The 18,157-nt window shown below is 43.4% G+C and overlaps 1 protein-coding gene across 4 annotated transcripts in view; it reads right to left on the bottom strand.

Annotated features, from left to right (window-relative positions):
* The window catches only part of SEMA6A (sema domain, transmembrane domain (TM), and cytoplasmic domain, (semaphorin) 6A), a 129,689-nt gene that overhangs the window by 91,994 nt on the left and 19,538 nt on the right, over window positions 1–18,157 (bottom strand). The window contains exon 1 of one of the 4 annotated variants that reach the window (XM_005857345.2): window positions 1,815–1,862. The exons of the other annotated variants lie outside the window; for them this stretch is intronic. The gene's annotated coding sequence lies outside the window, so the exon portion shown is untranslated. Of the gene's footprint in view, window positions 1–1,814; window positions 1,863–18,157 lie in introns of those variants that run through there. 4 annotated transcript variants of the gene reach the window in all.

Here is an 18,157-nt window from a genome sequence, read left to right as displayed (position 1 = left end):
CAAACAGAACGTTTAATTCTTTTATCTACTCTTAAAACTTGGGCCAAGTGGTTCATAGGACTTTAACAATATGTTGTCTTCACATGTGAATATTACACCTCTTATCCATCTACTTGGCTCAATGAGTTTGTTTTTTCCAGTATTAGTAATAGGCTTTGTTGGTTCTTTAAAAACATTTTATCTTCCCCAAATAACTTATTGCTGGTCTGTACCATGACTGGTGGGTGTCCTGACATAATTCAGGTGGATAGCCAAGATGCAATGCCAGCCCTGGCCAGGTGGCTTGTGGGTTTGATTCCCGGTCAGGGTACATATGGGAGGCAACCGATCGATGTTTTTCTCTCTCTCTCTCTCCCTCTCCTTCCTCTCTCTATAAAATCAATAGAAACATTTCCTCAGGAGAGGGTTAAAGAAAAAGATGCAACGCCACTTACTGTCCTGAGATGTTAACCTCACATGTGAGGAGCCACCCAGAGTGCTGGGATAATGAGTTACTCTCAGGCCCTTTGTATTCCATGTTTCCCAAAGCTCTGTGGCACTGTCACTTTACATGAGCTCTCAGGATAGTTCTGTTCAGAGGAGCAGAATTTCAGTTAGTGTTGTTAGATGTGCTTTTACTTGCAACAACAGTTTGTGATGTTTTTGTCTGTTATTTAACCTGTTATATAAGTTAGAATATACTACTTAATAGCTGTTTTTCATGTACTTATATTAATCGTGGAGTTGCCAGGATTTTTTTTATTGAAGTCATTCATAACGTTACTTAAAAAGTAACATTTTCAATTATGTGTTCTGTAAAGCAAGCATATTTTTCTTCATTATATAATCACTAGAGGCCTGATGCACGAAATTCGTGCATGGGTAGGGTCCCTAGGCCTGGCCTGCAATCAGGGCCAGTCTGTGGGGCAACCAGAGGGGCTGTCAGGGGGCCCCCACACTGGCACTCACCTTGGCTGTCCTGGTGCCACCCACTTGCCGGCCCCGCCCCCCACTGCCACCGCTGCCACCAGTGAGGGAGGTGACTGGCAGGGCGATCGAGGGGCAGCACCGGCCCACTTGCTGGCCAGCGTCACCCCCCCACTGCCCACTCGCCAGCTGGCGCTGCCCCCCACTGCCGCAGTCACCAGTCGCCTCCCTCTGCGGGGCAACCAGCGGTGCAATCAGAGGCCCCCACTGGCACCCGCCTTGGCTGGCCTGGGGCCTGCAGGCTGGGGGCAACTCCTTCATTGAGCATCTGCCCCCTGGTGGTCAGTGTGCATCATAGCGACCTGTCATTCCACCGGTTGTTCCTCCATTTGGTTGATTTGGAAATTAGGCTTTTATTATATAGAATAAGCCTATTTTTCTTCATTATCTATATATATAAAAGCCTAAGCGACCATTATGACTGGTCACTATGACGTGCACTGACCACCAGGGGGCAGACGCTCAATGCAGGAGCTGCCCCTTGCTGGTCAGTGCGCTCCCACAGCCAACCTCCCGCGGCCTGCCACCCTCCCGCGGTCGCTTCCCCTCGACTGGGTGAGACAGCCCCAATCGGCCCTATCGCTGGCCAGGCTGAGGGACCCCACCCGAGCACGAATTTGTGCACTGGGCCTCTAGTGTAGTCATAATGACGTTTTGGTCAACGACAAACCACCTATACACGTAGCCTAGGTGTGTAGTTCCACCTAGGGTGTGTCCGTGCACTCTGTGATGTTTGTTCAAGGATGAAATCACCTAAAGACACAGTTCTCAGAATGTATCCCTGATGTTAAGCAGCGCATGACTATGACTGCACCTTAGCCTTATGTACCACAAACCAATGAGCCCACCTCTGGTAGTGAGAACAAACAGCATTTCTTCCTTCAGCGTTTTGCAGTGGAGTTTAGCTGTGATGATCTGGGCACACATTACGCGGCAGGTCTGCTTCCTACAGCTGCAGGTGACACTGGGTCGCTTCTGCAGTTTGTGTTTGCTTTTGGTTTCTCTCCTGGAATGTATGTCACATTCCTGATTCTCAGGCTGGTGAAGATCTGTTGACTATTGTGTAGGCACATAATCTGACATGCTACGAAAAGCATTCTCTCTGCTTTGCCATCTGAGAACAAAACAAATCAGTGAGAGTAGTTGCTGTTAAGAATCGTCTCACTCCTGCAGCTGTGCTGGGCAGCATGCAGAGTGCCTTCCATACTCCGAGGTTATACTCCAAAGAAATGGCTCCCAGGATAGTTACATGGTAACCGTGTGACTTTCATTGCAGTGCATCTCAACAGTTCCTGTAATGCTGACCCTTAATCACACATAAATGTAAAATAACTGATGGATTTCCTTCAATAACTTGATTTCACTACTAGAATTAACACCATTTTCATCAGTGGTAGATGCTCAGATGAAATGATTTACAGGTCTTTGAAGTCCATATACTTTGCTTTAGTTTTTATTTTACTTCTGTCCTACAAGTTCTTAACCTCTTGATTTTTATATACAGTTTTAATTATTTTGATCATCAGTCATATCAATTATTCTTTCCAAGCTACCTTAAACTAACACTAGATATAGAAGGCATTATGTTGCTTTGTCTGGTTAATTATTTTAGTGTGGTAAGTGTTCTTGAGAATTTTCTGATCTCATTCATTGTTCTGTTAAGTCTTTCTTCCTGTCTCAAGTTCATTTCATTTTGTTCATTTTCTTATTCTAAACTGTGTATTTTTGTAAAACTCCTTTTCTCACACTGTAACTTTTTGGTTAGATAAAAGATCGGTCTTTTTTATATGCTTACTCTGATATTTTCTTTAGATATGCAATAGTATTCAACTACTCGTTTTCAGGGCATGTAGTCATTATAATAGTAATACATGCATTAGGTGTATTTTTTTATTTGGGGAAAGTATCCATTATCACGCTTCTGATTCACTTTTAAAGTAGGTGAGTAAAAAAATTATTATGGTAAAACTGGACTCCATAATCATAAACTCCAGCACGGAGGCCGTTTTCTGCCCCTGACTCTGTGCAGTCACCACCATATCAGAGGTCTCTATCCCTGGGTAAATTCCTGCTTCAGGTGTTCACAAAGGTCCCCTGATTTGGGGCTATAGCTTCTACTGGGAGGGACTGGCCCCTTGTTATATACTCTGACATCGAGGAGAAAAACTCCCCCATCATTCCCACATGTCACTTCTCTCTCTCTCTCTCTCTCTCTCTCTCTCTCTCTCTCTCCCAGAACCATGATTTGGCAAGATAAGGGGTGAGGCATGCAGCTGCACTACTCTTGCCCAAGATTCCCTCTTTGCTTGTAATCAGGCATTCCCTCGTATTTCACAGAGACTGATGTTGTGTATGCATGTGCTGCATAACTAATTTTAAGATGAGAGAGAGAGAGAGAGAGAGAGAGAGAGAGAGAGTGAGAGAAAACTTGGCCCAAACTATCATTTTTGTTTCTGCCTTGGCAGTTTATCCTCATCAGACTGGCACCAATACCAGCCAACAACTTCTACTTCAGATCAGCATCTTTTGGCACTGAGATGACAGTATATTTATTTCTGTATGGCTGAATGCAGAGAAGGAAAAGTCCTGTGCAAATAAAATTTTCCATAAGAAACACTGAACTTATGTACCACAAACTTCTCAAAGCTCTCGATCCATCCCCAAACAATAAAACTCACAATCATGATAGTATTAATGATTATGTTGATGACAACATAAGCGACTTGTAGGGAAGATTGTTTTTCCCACTTGATACTAATTGGGGCCAAATGAAGGAGGCAGGTCTGGATCATGTCTTTCTCAGGCTGCAAATGCTTGGTAACATTCATATGGATCATTAATGATGGGTGGTGGGGATGGAGGGTAAACACAAAAACAGTTGAATCACAAGCTGGCCTGGCTATACAAAATGCTAATTAGTGATGATCACTGTGTCCGTGCACTTTAAACTGATAAGAACAGATACTACACTTGATCTTACGAGAAGCGATGTCCATGCAATTTAAATATTCAAAATCAGAATTCAAATTAATACCACAGGCCTTTAATCTAAACCTGTTGTGTTTGCTTTCAGAAGTCCTATTATGTCTATTGTGTGGGTTGCAAGGGGGAAGGTACAGTCACCAAAATTATTATTATTTATTTTTAAATGATAACTAGCATCCAAGGACATTTGAAAGTAGTATTCTTAAAAGGCATCAGACTAACATGACTAAATAAAGGGTTAATTACTGTGCATGTTCCTGTGCTAAGAGGCCATCCACACAAGTTCATCCCATCAGTACCAAGCCCATCTTATTGTCATTACAAGTTCAAATGCTAATTAACAGTGAACTTGGTAACATCTTACACATGAATTGGTATCTAGGGCAGAAGAAAATCATAAGTTCTTTAAGATGCTTTATTTACCGGTTAAGATGTCTCACATGCAGAAGCACATGTCATATCTTGGTAAATGCATTTTCTTCTCCATGTTTTCTGAGGATTCAGTCCCTGCTGCTGAGAGGGTAGCCTGGAGAGCCATCAAAAATTAAGAATCTCTTTCTAGCCCCTCTTCATTTGAGATGCAGGAATTGGTGTGGGATTTTTAAGACTTTGCATAGGGAGTTTGAGATCATCATTTCTCATATCCTTTACAGTTGTTATTTGCTAACCAAATCATCTAGGAGCCACCCACTGAAGCTGCTACCATAATTGATTAATATTCTGGTATTTAACAAGTCAGAGATCTGGACACTTCTTTGGGAAATAACCTATCTTCCAAAGGACACTCAGCATTTGCTCTTGCCTCTTCTTGTATTTTATTTCTTCCCCAGGAGACCCCTCCCCAACCTCTTTGTATGCAGATATCATTTTTGGTAGCCTTTTTAAAGGACTCCGAGTGTCCCTTTATCTTTCATTAATATGGTTCAGAAAAAACTTGTTTTCTCCCCTCTCATTTACCTTAGACTACAGGGAATTTAAAAAGCAAAGTGGGTTCATATATTTAACGTATCAAAGAAACTAAAAGTAAAACAAACAAAAACAAACAAAATTAAAAAAGCAAATAAAGAGGCAAATATCACACTACTAGGATTCCAAAATAATATGGATTTATTTGAAAATGAGGGGCCATTTGCAGATACTAGAAGATTAGGGCAAAACTTGTGGGGGTTATCATCATTTTAAACTATGAATAAAGCTGATGCCTGTGCCATGCTTGGAGGACCAGGAAGTGCCTGTGGCTGAATGGCATAGGGAGCAGGAGTGAGGGCGGTAGGGTCTCCTCTGTTCAGGCTACTTGTTCAGTCTCCATGTCTTCATTTCCCGGGACTGGCAACCACTTCCACTGCCTCCAGCAGCTGCAGCTTTAGCACCACTTGACCCCTTTCCTTGTCAGTTTTTGTCCCTTTGGAGACAGCATCGTTTTCCATTGGGAAGCCTGAAATTCTGTGCCTGCAGTTTGAATGCTCACAGAGCCAAGCAGCAAATCATGAAGAGGAAGGGTTTTTCCCCTAAGTTCAGAAAATACTAGCTTTTCTGTGTCAAAAACATGTCAGTTTCATCTACAATGGGATGATGACTGGTTTTTCTGTTATGACTCTGAATTCCTTTAATTCATAGAGGTGCTGCTTTTCTATTTCATAACTACCTAAATTTTCCCTGATGTGTTTTGTAAATCTCTCACAAGACCCCTTAGCTCAGTAAAACCTCCTCCTTCCCCTGCTCCCTCCTATGTAGCAGCAGGTGAGCAAAATGACCCAGTTTGGGGGGGGGGTTCTCTATCACCTGACACCCCACTATTTTACCTCTCATGAGGGTAGTCTTCAAAACTGCAGAGATGTCTCAATTTTTTGTTTTTCTCTTGGTCTAGTTCCTCCCGAAAATACGATTTTCTTCCTGAATAATTCTCATTACTCTTGAAACATAACAGGCTATACAGAAATACCCACTAACATAAAAAGCTTAACATCTAGACTTGTAACAGTTTTAAATAAGGCCAAGAATATCTTTTTTTTTTTAAATTCAGAGTGAGTGGTCCAGACTGATCAGCACGTGATAGTTGCTAGATCTTCTCCAGAGGTTCATAATCTGACTGGTTTCCTGGCTTTGCAGGGCTGCTTAGCCCAGATTAGGCAGCAGAAATACCTCTCCCACATGCTGATAGGAGTTAGTGCTAGAAGAAGACAAAGTCAACGGGACCATATGATAAGACCAGTATGCATTTAGATAATGTGTCAAGCCTCCAAGTTCTTGATCAGGTCCCCAATATGGTTCAATTTATGCCCAAACTAGCCCTCTTCACTCTCATGGCAGACTCCACAGCTTCTCCCTTCTGCTTTACTTCTTCATTACATTCTTTAATCTGTTGGGCAGCTCTTAAAATACATTTGACAGACCTTTGATTATATGGTAGATTAAATGAACCTTGATAGCAACAGGGAAAAAAGAATTCTCACTGCTCCCTGATGTTTCCAAGAAATAACCAGTACTGGGAAGGCTGGTCATAGACGCGTCTTTCTTTCAGCAACATGTTTACACTTCTGGTTTATTACTGTGGAAGGCACTCCTTCCAACTGCTATCACAATGGGTGGTCCTTCTTTCACAGAGTTGGTTTCTGGGATTGCTAAGAAATCGCCTTCCCAGTCCTCCTTCCCAGCCCGGGGTCAGGCACGGCCTAGTTGGCAGTTTCCTCGGATGCTTCTTAGGACAGGCCTCCCGTGACTCTGAGATTGGATTCTGCCTGCCAAACAGGGCTGACATCATTATATCAAAATGTTGTTACAAAGACAAAGACAGATTTGTAATTACCGTGATATCACCATTTCTGGTCAATGTTTCTCTAGGTTGGTATTTATTGCTTTTAGACTTTGGCATAAATGGTCGAAGTGGCAGAGGGCTTACCTGCAGCCCCGCCCTTCACTGTTACAGGAAACTTGGTTGTTCTGAGAAATGGCAGCCCAAGGAGAGACAAGGACCCACCTACTCTCTCTATGTAGGCGTGGAGATGCCATTCAGGTGTGGCAGCAATCTGCCCTGAAGAGGGGCATCGATCCGTCCTGCCATCTTCATGGCCCCATCCAGGTCGGCCATCCATCCGAATGCAGGGGTGATGGCAGAAATCCTCATTTGCCTTTTAGAGTCAGGAGCTATCTGCTATCTCGTGAGGCTGTTATGATGAGTCAGATTGTTTTGAGAGGGCTGTAAAGCATTTCGAAAGCAGGAAGCTTTAATAAAATGGTGGCAAATTGTTTCACTAATAAGTACGTGCTAGGAACCAAGGGCAGAGTCTTGGTTTTGAAACCTGACAACAGCCATAATCCTAAAGGCCACTGAGATTAGTGTCGCTCTTCTTATCACCCAGATCTCGTCTCAGCTCCATGTGCCCACGTGGCCTTGGGGCTGTTAGGCAAATATTGGGCCTACCTGACACCACAGGTTACAAGCATGTCAGGGTGCAAGTTAACTTCCCGGGACACTGTGATTGCTTTACATCTTCAGAGATAAACTACCAACAGATATCACACCCCTACAGTGTTGTTAGCTAGCTTTCTAAAAATAGCTGTCCTCTTCCTAAGACAACCCATGTCTGCACCCCACACCCTAAGTGGGTCCTCATATCTCATGTCCATATGTATGCCAAGCACCAACCCCCTTATTAAAATGCAGATTCACCTCCAGTCCTTCTCAAAACTCAGATGCTGGGGCCTGAGCGTCTGCATTTCCAATAAGCTCTCAGGTGATGCTGATGCTGTTGGTTGGTGGGCCACACTTCAGGGGCAAGGCTTTAGACACTTGTCAGCCGGATAAGGCTGTAACTAAGTAACTGCTGGGAACTCTTCCCTGGAGCCAGCTGACCTCCTGGCCTGCCTGGAAAGCCCCGCATACTCATTATCCAGATCCTCATCTAACCCCCTTCCAGTGAACAGGGCAGCACCAGGGGGAATACAGACCTCTCAAAACTCAGATGCTGAACACTGTGCTGAGCCCGGCCATTTTCCCTGACGCCACCTCCTCGCACTTCAGCCATTCCCACCTCTTTTTATTACTCATTATTGCCAGTTTGAGCAAACACAAGCTTCAGCCTGATAAGCAGTCAACCGACTTTTCCATAAATATAGATTCTCATGAAAAACAAAAAGGGAAAGGAACATAATGGAGAGGTGTTATATATTCAATTTATTTTCAGTTCCAAACCTATTTTTTCCCTTAGGCTTGTGGCCTGATTTCCATTTAGTCATCCTGTTTGCTCTTTGCATCAGTTTTTCCTGCGATTCTAGGAAAACTTTAAAAGGATTTTAAAAAATCTATTATCCTTAGGGGGAAAAAAGCTGTCCTTTTATTCTAGTGCCTTAAAGAAATGGTAGGTGATTCTGGGCATGTGCACCAAGTGTCCTAAGAGGTGTAGCTCTGAAAAACCTCATTGTCAATGTTATGGAAAGATTAGCTTTGATCCTCTTCTTCCAGATCACCCTAAGTCCGTGGTCGGCAAACTGCGGCTCGAGAGCCACATGCGGCTCTTTGGCCCCTTGAGTGTGGCTCTTCCTAAGCCTTAGGAGTACCCTAATTAAGTTAATAACAATGTACCTACCTATATAGTTTAAGTTTAAAAAATTTGGCTCTCAAAAGAAATTTCAATCGTTGTACTGTTGATATTTGGCTCTGTTGACTAATGAGTTTGCCGACCACTGTCCTAAGTCAGTGGTTCTCAACCTTGGCTGCACATTGGGAATCTTTTTAAAATCCTGATTTCTGGGCCTCATCCTCCGGAAATTCTGTTTCTTTGTTATGGGGTGGGGCCACAACATTAGTAACAAAGAAACAGAATTTTCGGAGGATGAGGCCCAAAAATCAGGATTTTAAAAAGATTCCCAGGTGATTCCAATGTGCAGCCAAGGTTGAGAACCACTGCCCTAAGTGGACTCCAAGCCAAGGCATGGGTGTGCTAAACCTTCTAAATGTATCTATACTACGTTTATATTTGTTTACTTTTCAATGTTCAAACATATGAAATTAACTCCTAAAATGCCAGCAAACTGGGTGTGTGTCTGTTGTTAGAACATCGTGGTTTTATATATTGCTAAGATGAAAAGGGCTTTGTTTTCCAAAGTATTTATCATTTTTTCTCATTACTTAACTATTTAATTAATGTCTCTTTAAGTAATGTGCTGATTAAGAAAAAACCATATCTATTAAGGAAGCTTCTAAAGCAGAAGCTTTATTTCATAACAGGATTACTAAAAAGTGAGCATTAAGGCTGGCTAATAATGTCTTTGGATCTAAACCAGGAGAAAATCCAATGATGTAAACTGCTATATGTCTGGTACTTAATAAAAGAAGCCGAATGATCCCTTGAGTCAACACCCGTGAAAGTAAAGCATTCTGCAAATAAGGAGGGAACATGATCAGCACGATTAATCAAGGTATATTATACCCAGAACCTTGCAATCTGTAAGCTACTCTTTGAGAGTGGCTCAAGTGCTTTTAGGGGCTACTAATGAATGCTGTCTCCTAAGTGCTGAGCCTTATCCCTGGACATGCCTCTGTTCGAGGAACTCTGGCTCCTGGCTATCATGGTGATTGTGTAAGACCATCCACCCTATCACTTACATTCACACCTTCAGACAGGGATGTCGGGCAGCCCTGGAACTTCATCGTCTAGTTGGGGTTTGACGTGTCTTGAATTGGTTTCAAAGCTCTGTGGGCCTCAACACAGCTGGGCACTACAGAATAGCAAGGGCCAGTTATAACGCCGGCACCCCTTGACAGCTTTCTCTTTTCTTTCTTCTTTTCCATACTTGAGATTTGATTTATGGACCTTAATGCTTGCTTGCAGGGAGGACTGGCACACGCCTGACCCTGTCCATTTAGCTGCCACGTCCAACAGTAGTTCTCAAGGCCCATGGTGTGTTTCAGTGACTATCGCATTTCTTGTTACACTGGAGCAGAAAACTTGCTTTGGGGTGAATGGAGGGAAGTTTTAAGCTCTTGCCATGGAGGACAGAAAGCACGTGTTATTTTATATAGACAGCTTTGCAGATGGTTCTGGAAGACTGCAAGAGCTGCTAATACATCCCTGGGATTTTGGTGGTCAAGAATATAAAACAGGCCTCCTAGTATTTGCGTTACATTGAAAGCTCTTTTTAATTTATAGTCTATAAATATAATGGTGTATATCATGCAAAAGCTACTGTTTTGCTTAAGTAATACATTTTTCATTGACATAACTTGTTCAGCTGGAGGGTTAAGATGTTTCTAAAAAATCTCCTTTTCAGTACAAAACTGAGGCCAGGAACAAACAGATCTTGCCCACAGATTATACCAAATCAGCAGAAGGTATAAGACAACTTTATTCTCTTTGTTTGTATGGCTTCAGTTCACCTTAAAACAGTATTGCTCTTCACAAGAGTTCCATTCTGTAAATCATAATGGATAATCAAAGAGGTTTTGTCATTATCCAGAAACATTTACACTCTGATCCTACATGAATGCTGCCCTGGAAACTAAGAATTGTGGGATAGGTCTGGCCTTCTCTGTCTGCAGTTTTTTACTTCTAGAAAGAAGTGTACAGTAACTGAAGCATGAACTTGTAGACACAGTAACCAAACCACTAATTTAAAAGTTCTCAGTGCTAGCTAATGGGAAGACTAAATAGGTGCTTTCCAGTTCAGGCTCTCGATGAATCAACTAAAAATCAAAATCATCATAAACAAACAACAAAATGGACCCAATAAATCATCTCGAAGGTATCTCTGAAAATTAGGGGGGAGAGGAGAGAATCACATACTAAATTCCCTTAATAAAGCCAAGAACCTACTAAGAGACTACTTTATAAAACTCTACCATTTGAAGGCTGAATCAAAAAATAAATTTCTCTTGGGCCTGGCTGATGTGGCTCAGTGGTTGAGCACCAACCCCATGGACCAGGAGGTCAGGGTTCAATTCCCCATCAGAGCACATGCCCAGGTTGTGGGCTTGATCCCCAGTAGGGGGCGTGCGGGAGGCAGCCGATTGATGATTCTCTCTCATCAACATTTCTATCTCTCTCTCCCTCTCTCTTTCTCTCTCTGAAATCAATGAAAACATACTTTTAAAAATTTCTCTTGGATTCTGAGAGGTTAGCCTTAATAATGGTTTAAGTTCTGCTTTGTACCTCCCATAGCATATGGAGATCTCAGATACTAGAACTGAATTCAGGCTAAAGCCTGGAGAGAAATAAGAAGCAGAAGGATTGGGATGATTATGTTTATCTCCTAGAAAAGACTGGAGTACCATGAACCCCTCAGGACACATGGGAGGAGTAGGATAGGGAGATGGCATGGGGGCAGCTCCAGCCAGGCCCTCAGTGACTCAATGCTGCCCATCCTCTGATTGGGGGGTTAGGGAGGCTCATTTTCTTTTCACCTCTGCCAGCACTGACCAGTGAAAAACAAAAAGCAAACAGAAATGGAAACTGCAGATGTGGAAAAAAAAAGATTTTATTTATAATGTTATTTATAATAGGTGAGAAACTATACCCTCCTCTTCTAATGAAGCATAAATATCCAATTATAGTTAACAGAATGCGCCATGTGAGTACTTTCCTCGTAATAGCAGGAATGCAGTAAACCATTTATGCAAAATTCAAGAGAGTTTTCCCCATATCATTACATTATACATTTGCAGAGCTTTGAGTAGTATATAGACAATAATCAGAAGGCTCAACCAGTGTTCGTGCACCATCAAACACCTCTCCACCAAAGGCCAGTGCTCTTTTGGGGGCAGGTGACAGCACTTATTCAGTTGGCTGGAACGCGTTCCATTGCTCATAGGCCTTCTAAATGGGCATCTTAAGATCATGGTTGAGTCAGTGATGGGTCCTTACCTTGTACAGGTGGAAAATAAGGGACGGTGTCCTTTCTGGGTTTGAATGAAACAGGGTTGGTGGGTAAAGAGTTTATTCTTTTTAGAGGCATTTTAAGCCATTGTCATTTTAAAATGTAAGTATTATAAATATTCCTCAATTATTTCAGGTCATTAATTTCCATAATATTTCATTTTATGGCTACTTCTAAGCCTCCTTGGTTTTATTTTAAAAGCAAAATAAACATATCTACCGAAGGTCACAAATTTCACGCTGTCAGCAATGTCTGGGTTATTTTAAGAAAGGAGAGATTACTAAGAGAATGATCCTCTCTGAGGTTATCTGACACCATTACTCCACCTTTTAGTTCTTGAACTTGAAACCAGCTCTGTGAAATAATACTCTAAATGTGCTAATGTTAACAATATCTACTGATACATGTCAGTTAAAGGCTAGCTTGAAAGTTGGCCTTTAACTGGGATTACTGAATCACAGCAGAAGCAAAGGTGAGACGGAAGGAGATATTTTCTCCAATGACCAGCTTCCCAAGGCCCTTTTAGCAGGTGCCCAGCAGACACCTATGTGCCCTGTGGTCTGAAGACCTCCCACAGCAGCCCAGTGCTCTGCATCTAACATTGAGAACAGTGCCTTAGGTTTACCTGGGGCTTTACAGTGCATAAAAGGCATCATTTGGTGTGCACCAAAACCTCGGGAGAAAAGCTTGGCTCTTTAATCATCTCGCACATGAAGAATGCTATTCTCAGAACCATTAATGAAAACAGAGGCTCCCCAAATTCACTGACTATCAGAGTCACCTGAAGGACATTTGATGCATGTAGATTCCCAGCCTCAGCCCTGAAGATAGGTCTTTGGCAACCCATTATCCCAAATAGCTTCATGACTACAATTCTCACCCTTAAGGACAGAAATCCAACATTGTCAAAAGAGGACTTGGGTTAGCAGGTCACACTGAGTACAAAGGTAATTAGAGAATAGTATGTTCTTGGGGACCTGGAAGGTGAATGGCTTTGTGGAATTCATAAAACATCACTTCGATGAGATATAGGCCACGACCAAAGAGAACATGGGTAGAAAATATCTGAAGAGGTAGGTGGAGAAGGATGATAACCAGGAACTTTGGGTGTAGAGAAGGTGTCAGAATGATCAGGTAGGCAACAAAAGCCAAATCTGCCCGTGTTACAATTCAAGTGTAGAATCAATTCTAATGATATTCTACACACACACACACACACACACACACACACACACACACACACTTTGCAACTTATGCCTCATCGGCATGCTTACATGAACAAATGGTTTGGGGGGAAAGAGTGAAAACAGAAAATACATTTCTCCACACACACACACACACACACACACACACACACACACACACACTTTGCAACTTATGCCTCATCGGCATGCTTACATGAACAAATGGTTTGGGGGGAAAGAGTGAAAACAGAAAATACATATCTAGTGTTTACTATGTAACAGGTCCTTAAGGCAATTTACACATATTGACTTATTTAATCCTCACAGCAACCCTATGAGGCTGACACTATAGCTATTTGGTTTTACAAACAAGAAAACTGAGGCACGGGAGGTTAGGTAGTTTGCCTGTGTCACAGGCGAGTGAGTGGTGAACTTTGGATTCGAATCCAGGCTCCCGCCTCTCTGCAGCGTGCACGTAGTTCTGTTGGCTAACATTGTTCCGCTCCCACCCACCCCTAAGTTTTGACCTGGTCATTGAATTCAGATAGAAGAGGCATCTCAGAGGATGTAATCACAACAAGCTTGCTCTATCAGTTTCCTGTTTGCAATTAAACACAGACATGCTACAACAACAACATCAATAATCCCTCTAAGGAATGAGAATGCCGGGACTGACAACCTAAAGTACCAGGAGCCATCAACTTTCTGACAGCTAGGGGAAAGCTTTAAAGGTACCTGCCCGATGTTTCCACAAGGACTCTGCAGAGGGTCAGTCACAGGATCCTGTCTCTAGATCCTGACTCAGTTTTCTGTGTTAACCTGAAGAAACAGTGACCGCAGAAAATTCGGGCATGCCAACCACTGCCCACATGTCACTGGCCCCAGTCAGTTACCGATGAACCTGGAGAGCACTGTGAGGCCTTTGTGCCTACTCTTCAGTACTTCCCAGAAAGTGTAAAATTATTGTGTCCATTGCCTAAGGCTTCCTCTGATGTTCACATTTCTTTTTAAAAAGGGATTTTGTAGCCAAGCATCCTTTCCAGGGTATTTTAGGTTTACCAAGCTGAACATTGCAAAGCACAACATTTGGGCAACATGATAAGAACACATAACTTTACACTGACTCTCTTTTCATTCAAGAGGCGAGTGTTTCTTTTCTTTTTTCCAAACCAGGGCACAGGTAGGTGCCGTGATGTAGCACATAAAACAGCTTTGAGGAGCCTTGCACTAATTACTTGGTCACCCTGTGGGTCAATTAATGATTTGGTACTAAATGAAATCCTCCAAGGTGGGCCCATTCGGATGATGCTCTGCGCCATCTCTCAGCACAGCTGCTGGAAGCCCTGGAGTGAGTTGGGGAAGCCAGCCTCCTCTGAGGCAGAGCGGTAGGCCCCGTCCTCTCTACTGGGAGGAGCGTTTGCGGTGCCAGTCAGCCTCTGAACCTGCAACTGCAGATTGGCTTCTCTCTCAAACCCTTAAATCAGTGGGAGACAATTACTCACACTTACACTTACTTACAGGAAGTGTTTTAATGGGGGTAATTTTACAAAAATCCAATAGAAAATTATTTCATAAGTGGTGCCACATGTTGCCAGATGTGATAGAAATGAAAATATTTTTATTCAACCATTGCCAAAATATGCTAGAAAGTTAAAAAAAACCAAAAACGTTAATGTGGATTGGGTATAGAAGTAGATAGGCAATGATGGAGATCCTATCTCCAGGGGAGAGCGGTCCCTGCATAGACACGAGTCCAGGAGGAGTCGGCTGTGCTCTAGAGAACATTCATTCATTCCCTAGAATCCCTGCCAATCACCCAAGAACACTTCTCCACTTGGAAAATGGGGACAATATTACTAATTCGCAAAATGCTTTGAAAACTATAGATTAAAAAATTAAGTATATATGGTACATTCAAATAACATACAGGGCAGGGCAAAAAGCAGGTTTACAGCTGTGAGTGCATGAAACAGTTGATTCTTGTATTATGATTTATTAATTGTATTATTTTTCATAGGAACAACTGTAAACCTACTTTTGCCCCACCCTGTAGATATAACTTGGTACCAGGCCTAGTTTTGTGACTGTGTTGGGAAACTTCTATAAATAATGTTCACTTTAAATACTGTCATCTTGTTTACCTATAAGCGCTTGAAAATCCATCAAGTATAATTTTACCCGAATTTCTTATCAGCCTCAGTGTAACCCCTGTCGGAAGACCATTTCTGAACTCCAAGTTCAGTCCCTCAAAGGGATTCAAGCTCCAACACGCCGCCACGTCAGCTGCTTTGGCTGATCACGCTTGGTGTCATTAGCGTCCGTTTAATATGGCAGCTGATGCCTTGTGGTCCCTTGCAAATGAGGGAGAGCGGAGCCTGGGAGGGAAGTGAATTCTAATTGCCAGCCGCAGGACTGTGTGGCGCTGCCGGTGACAGAGGCCAGTAGGGAAAAGAGGAAAGCTTTAGAGAAGGTCTGTTGTCCTGATGAAGTGGAATTCCTAGAACACACTGTGCTATAAAATGAGATTTGGCTCCACAGTGCTGGGAGCAAACAATGGACTCAATAGTACCCAGCACTGGTTGCTGGGCATATTCTAGCTCTTTTAGTCGGGGCTGCCTTTCATTCATGGGAGCAGGAGCCACACTAGAGAATGGGAAGGCGAAATCCTGAGAGTAAAATGTTAGGGGGAAAAATCCAGGGACTTTCAATCAGGATGAATACCATGATTAAGATATCCTCTCACACTCAACGTGAGATAGCTTCAACCAAATCTATAATTTTTTTGGATAAATAACTATAGCAACGACTAGCAAAATATGTCTAGTCCTTCAACTGGGTTAGTATAGTAGTGACTCTTTATTTTTTTTTAAGGAAGGTCTGGGTGGATATGGATTTTTTTTCCCCTTAGGTCTTTATTTCTTAGAAAAGGTGGGGAAAAAGGAGGCTAAAATGAGTGTGGTTGGGAGTGGGGGCTAGAGGAGTTTAGAGAGGGTCTCTGTTCTGTGCCCTAATCTGTATGTGATCTGAGTCCATGGCAAACAATTAACAATAACATCAGTAAAAATGTAGTAAATCACCCACTATAAAACTACTAGAGGCCCGGTGCACAAAAATTTGTGCACTGGGGGGTGGGGGGTCCCTCAGCCCGGCCTATGGCCTCTTGCAGTCTGGGTCCCCTCAGAGGATGTCCACCTGCTGGCTTAGGCCTGCTCCCTGGGGGATCGGGCCTAAGCTGGCAGTCAGACATCCCTCTGGCAGCCTGCCAGCCCTCGGGGGATGTCCACTTGCCAGCGGGGAGCAGGCCTAAGCTGCAGTTGGACATACTTAGCGCTGCTGAGGAGGTGGGAGAGGCTCCCACCACCACCACTATACTGGCAGCCATCAGCCTGGCTTGTGGCTGAGCAGAGCTCCCCCTGTGGGAGCGCACTGACCACCAGGGGGAAGCTCCTGCATTGAGTGTCTGCCCCCTGGTGTTCAGTGTGTGTCATAGTGACCAGTCATTCCCAGTCGTTCTGCTGTTAGGGTCAATTTGCATATTACCCTTTTATTATATAGAATAGAGGCCTGGTGCACGGGTGGGGGCCGACTGTTTTGCCCTGAAGGGTGTTCTGAATCAGGGTGGGGGTCCTGCTGGGGTGCCTGGCCAGCCTGGGTGAGGGGCTGATGGCTGTTTTCAGACTGACCAAGCCCCCTGGCGACTGAAGCTCCCAGGCTTTCCTTTTTTTTTTTTTAATTCGCTCCAGCTCCGTGGCATTGGCGACTGGAAACAGATATCTGGGATTTATTTACCTTCTATATTCTTCCATCGCAGGGGCAAGCAAGCCTCCTGCTCGCTCCAGCTCCGTGGCCACGGCCTGCTGAAAGCAGGTATCTGGGGTTTATTTACCTTCTATAATTGAAACTTTGTTGCTTTTTGAGTGAAGCTCAGAGTCGGCGGCAGGCTGGCTTCCTCCATCACTGGAGCAAGCAAGCCTCCTGCTCTCTCCAGCTCCATGGCTGCCGGCCACCATCTTTGTTGGCAGTTAATTTGCATATCTCGCTGATTAGCCAATGGGAGGCGTAGCAAAGATATGGTCAATTACCATGTTTGTCTATTATTAGGTAAGATGTCCTGCCTTAGAAAAGCATTATTTGTCAGTCTCTAAATGGGTAACAGATTCGATTAGTAATAGGCCAGGAGTTAAGTGTTTGTTCCCAACTTGTAAAATTGAGAGAAAGAGAGGGGAGAACTCCTACTCCAAAAGTGCCCCAGGCACTAAAAAGACAGTTTAAATCAAAGACACTTAACTGTAGCCGTTACAAGTAGGAGCAAGTCCACCTAATTATGAATGGGGAATTGTCAAACCAGTTTGCCCCTGAAATACTCACTTTAATATAACTTTGGTTAAACCATTTGAACAAAATTATATTGCAGCTATTACTGATCAATTACAACTAAAAGTCTGAAATGGAGCATATACATTCTGTTTGAGGTTTCTCATGAAGGTAATATGTAATCATTTGTAGGATGTCTTTGTTCAAAAACTACTGCACAGAAACCAAATTCGTGGAGAAAATTCTGCACTTCAAGACTTGGGTTGGTGGAGGTCGACCCTTGACTTGCCCACCTTCTTGAAAGGTTTCCGTGGTTAAGCACATGCGCACAAGCACACATACACACAAACACACACTGACCATCCCTTTGCAGGGTTTATGTCTGGGAGCCCAGGTACCAGAAGACCTGTAGGATGGGGAAAGCTCAGCTTCCCAATAAGGCCTCCTCCCTAGGCTGGAGGGCAGGCGTGGGCCTGGAGGTGGTGCAGGCAGATCCAGCCCATTCCCACCTTATTTGTTCAGATCATTAGGAAGGTGCCAATTAGCCCCTATTTTCATAAAGGTTTTTGTGTTGTGAACATCTGTCCACTAGCATCTGGCCAGGGCCCAAGTCCATTTCACAAGAAACACCAAACAGCTGTCAGATGGTCCTGAGTTTGGGTGAATTGACCAAATGAACACAATGCTCCCTGCTACTGGGGAGGGGGCCCCACTTCCTATTATTCATCTCTAGATGTACAAGTTAGCACGTTGCCTAACTCCTAACCAGCACCTTCCTCATTTTTGTGAGTTCGGCTTTGCATTGGAGGAAATATTTGGGATGGATAAAGCCAGAC

This window comes from Myotis brandtii, unplaced genomic scaffold, assembly GCF_000412655.1.
Source record: "Myotis brandtii unplaced genomic scaffold, ASM41265v1 scaffold1105, whole genome shotgun sequence".
NCBI classification, from domain to species: Eukaryota; Metazoa; Chordata; class Mammalia; order Chiroptera; family Vespertilionidae; genus Myotis; species Myotis brandtii.
The sequence above is the reverse complement of the archived record's forward strand: the minus strand, read 5'-3'. Positions and strand labels throughout refer to the sequence as shown.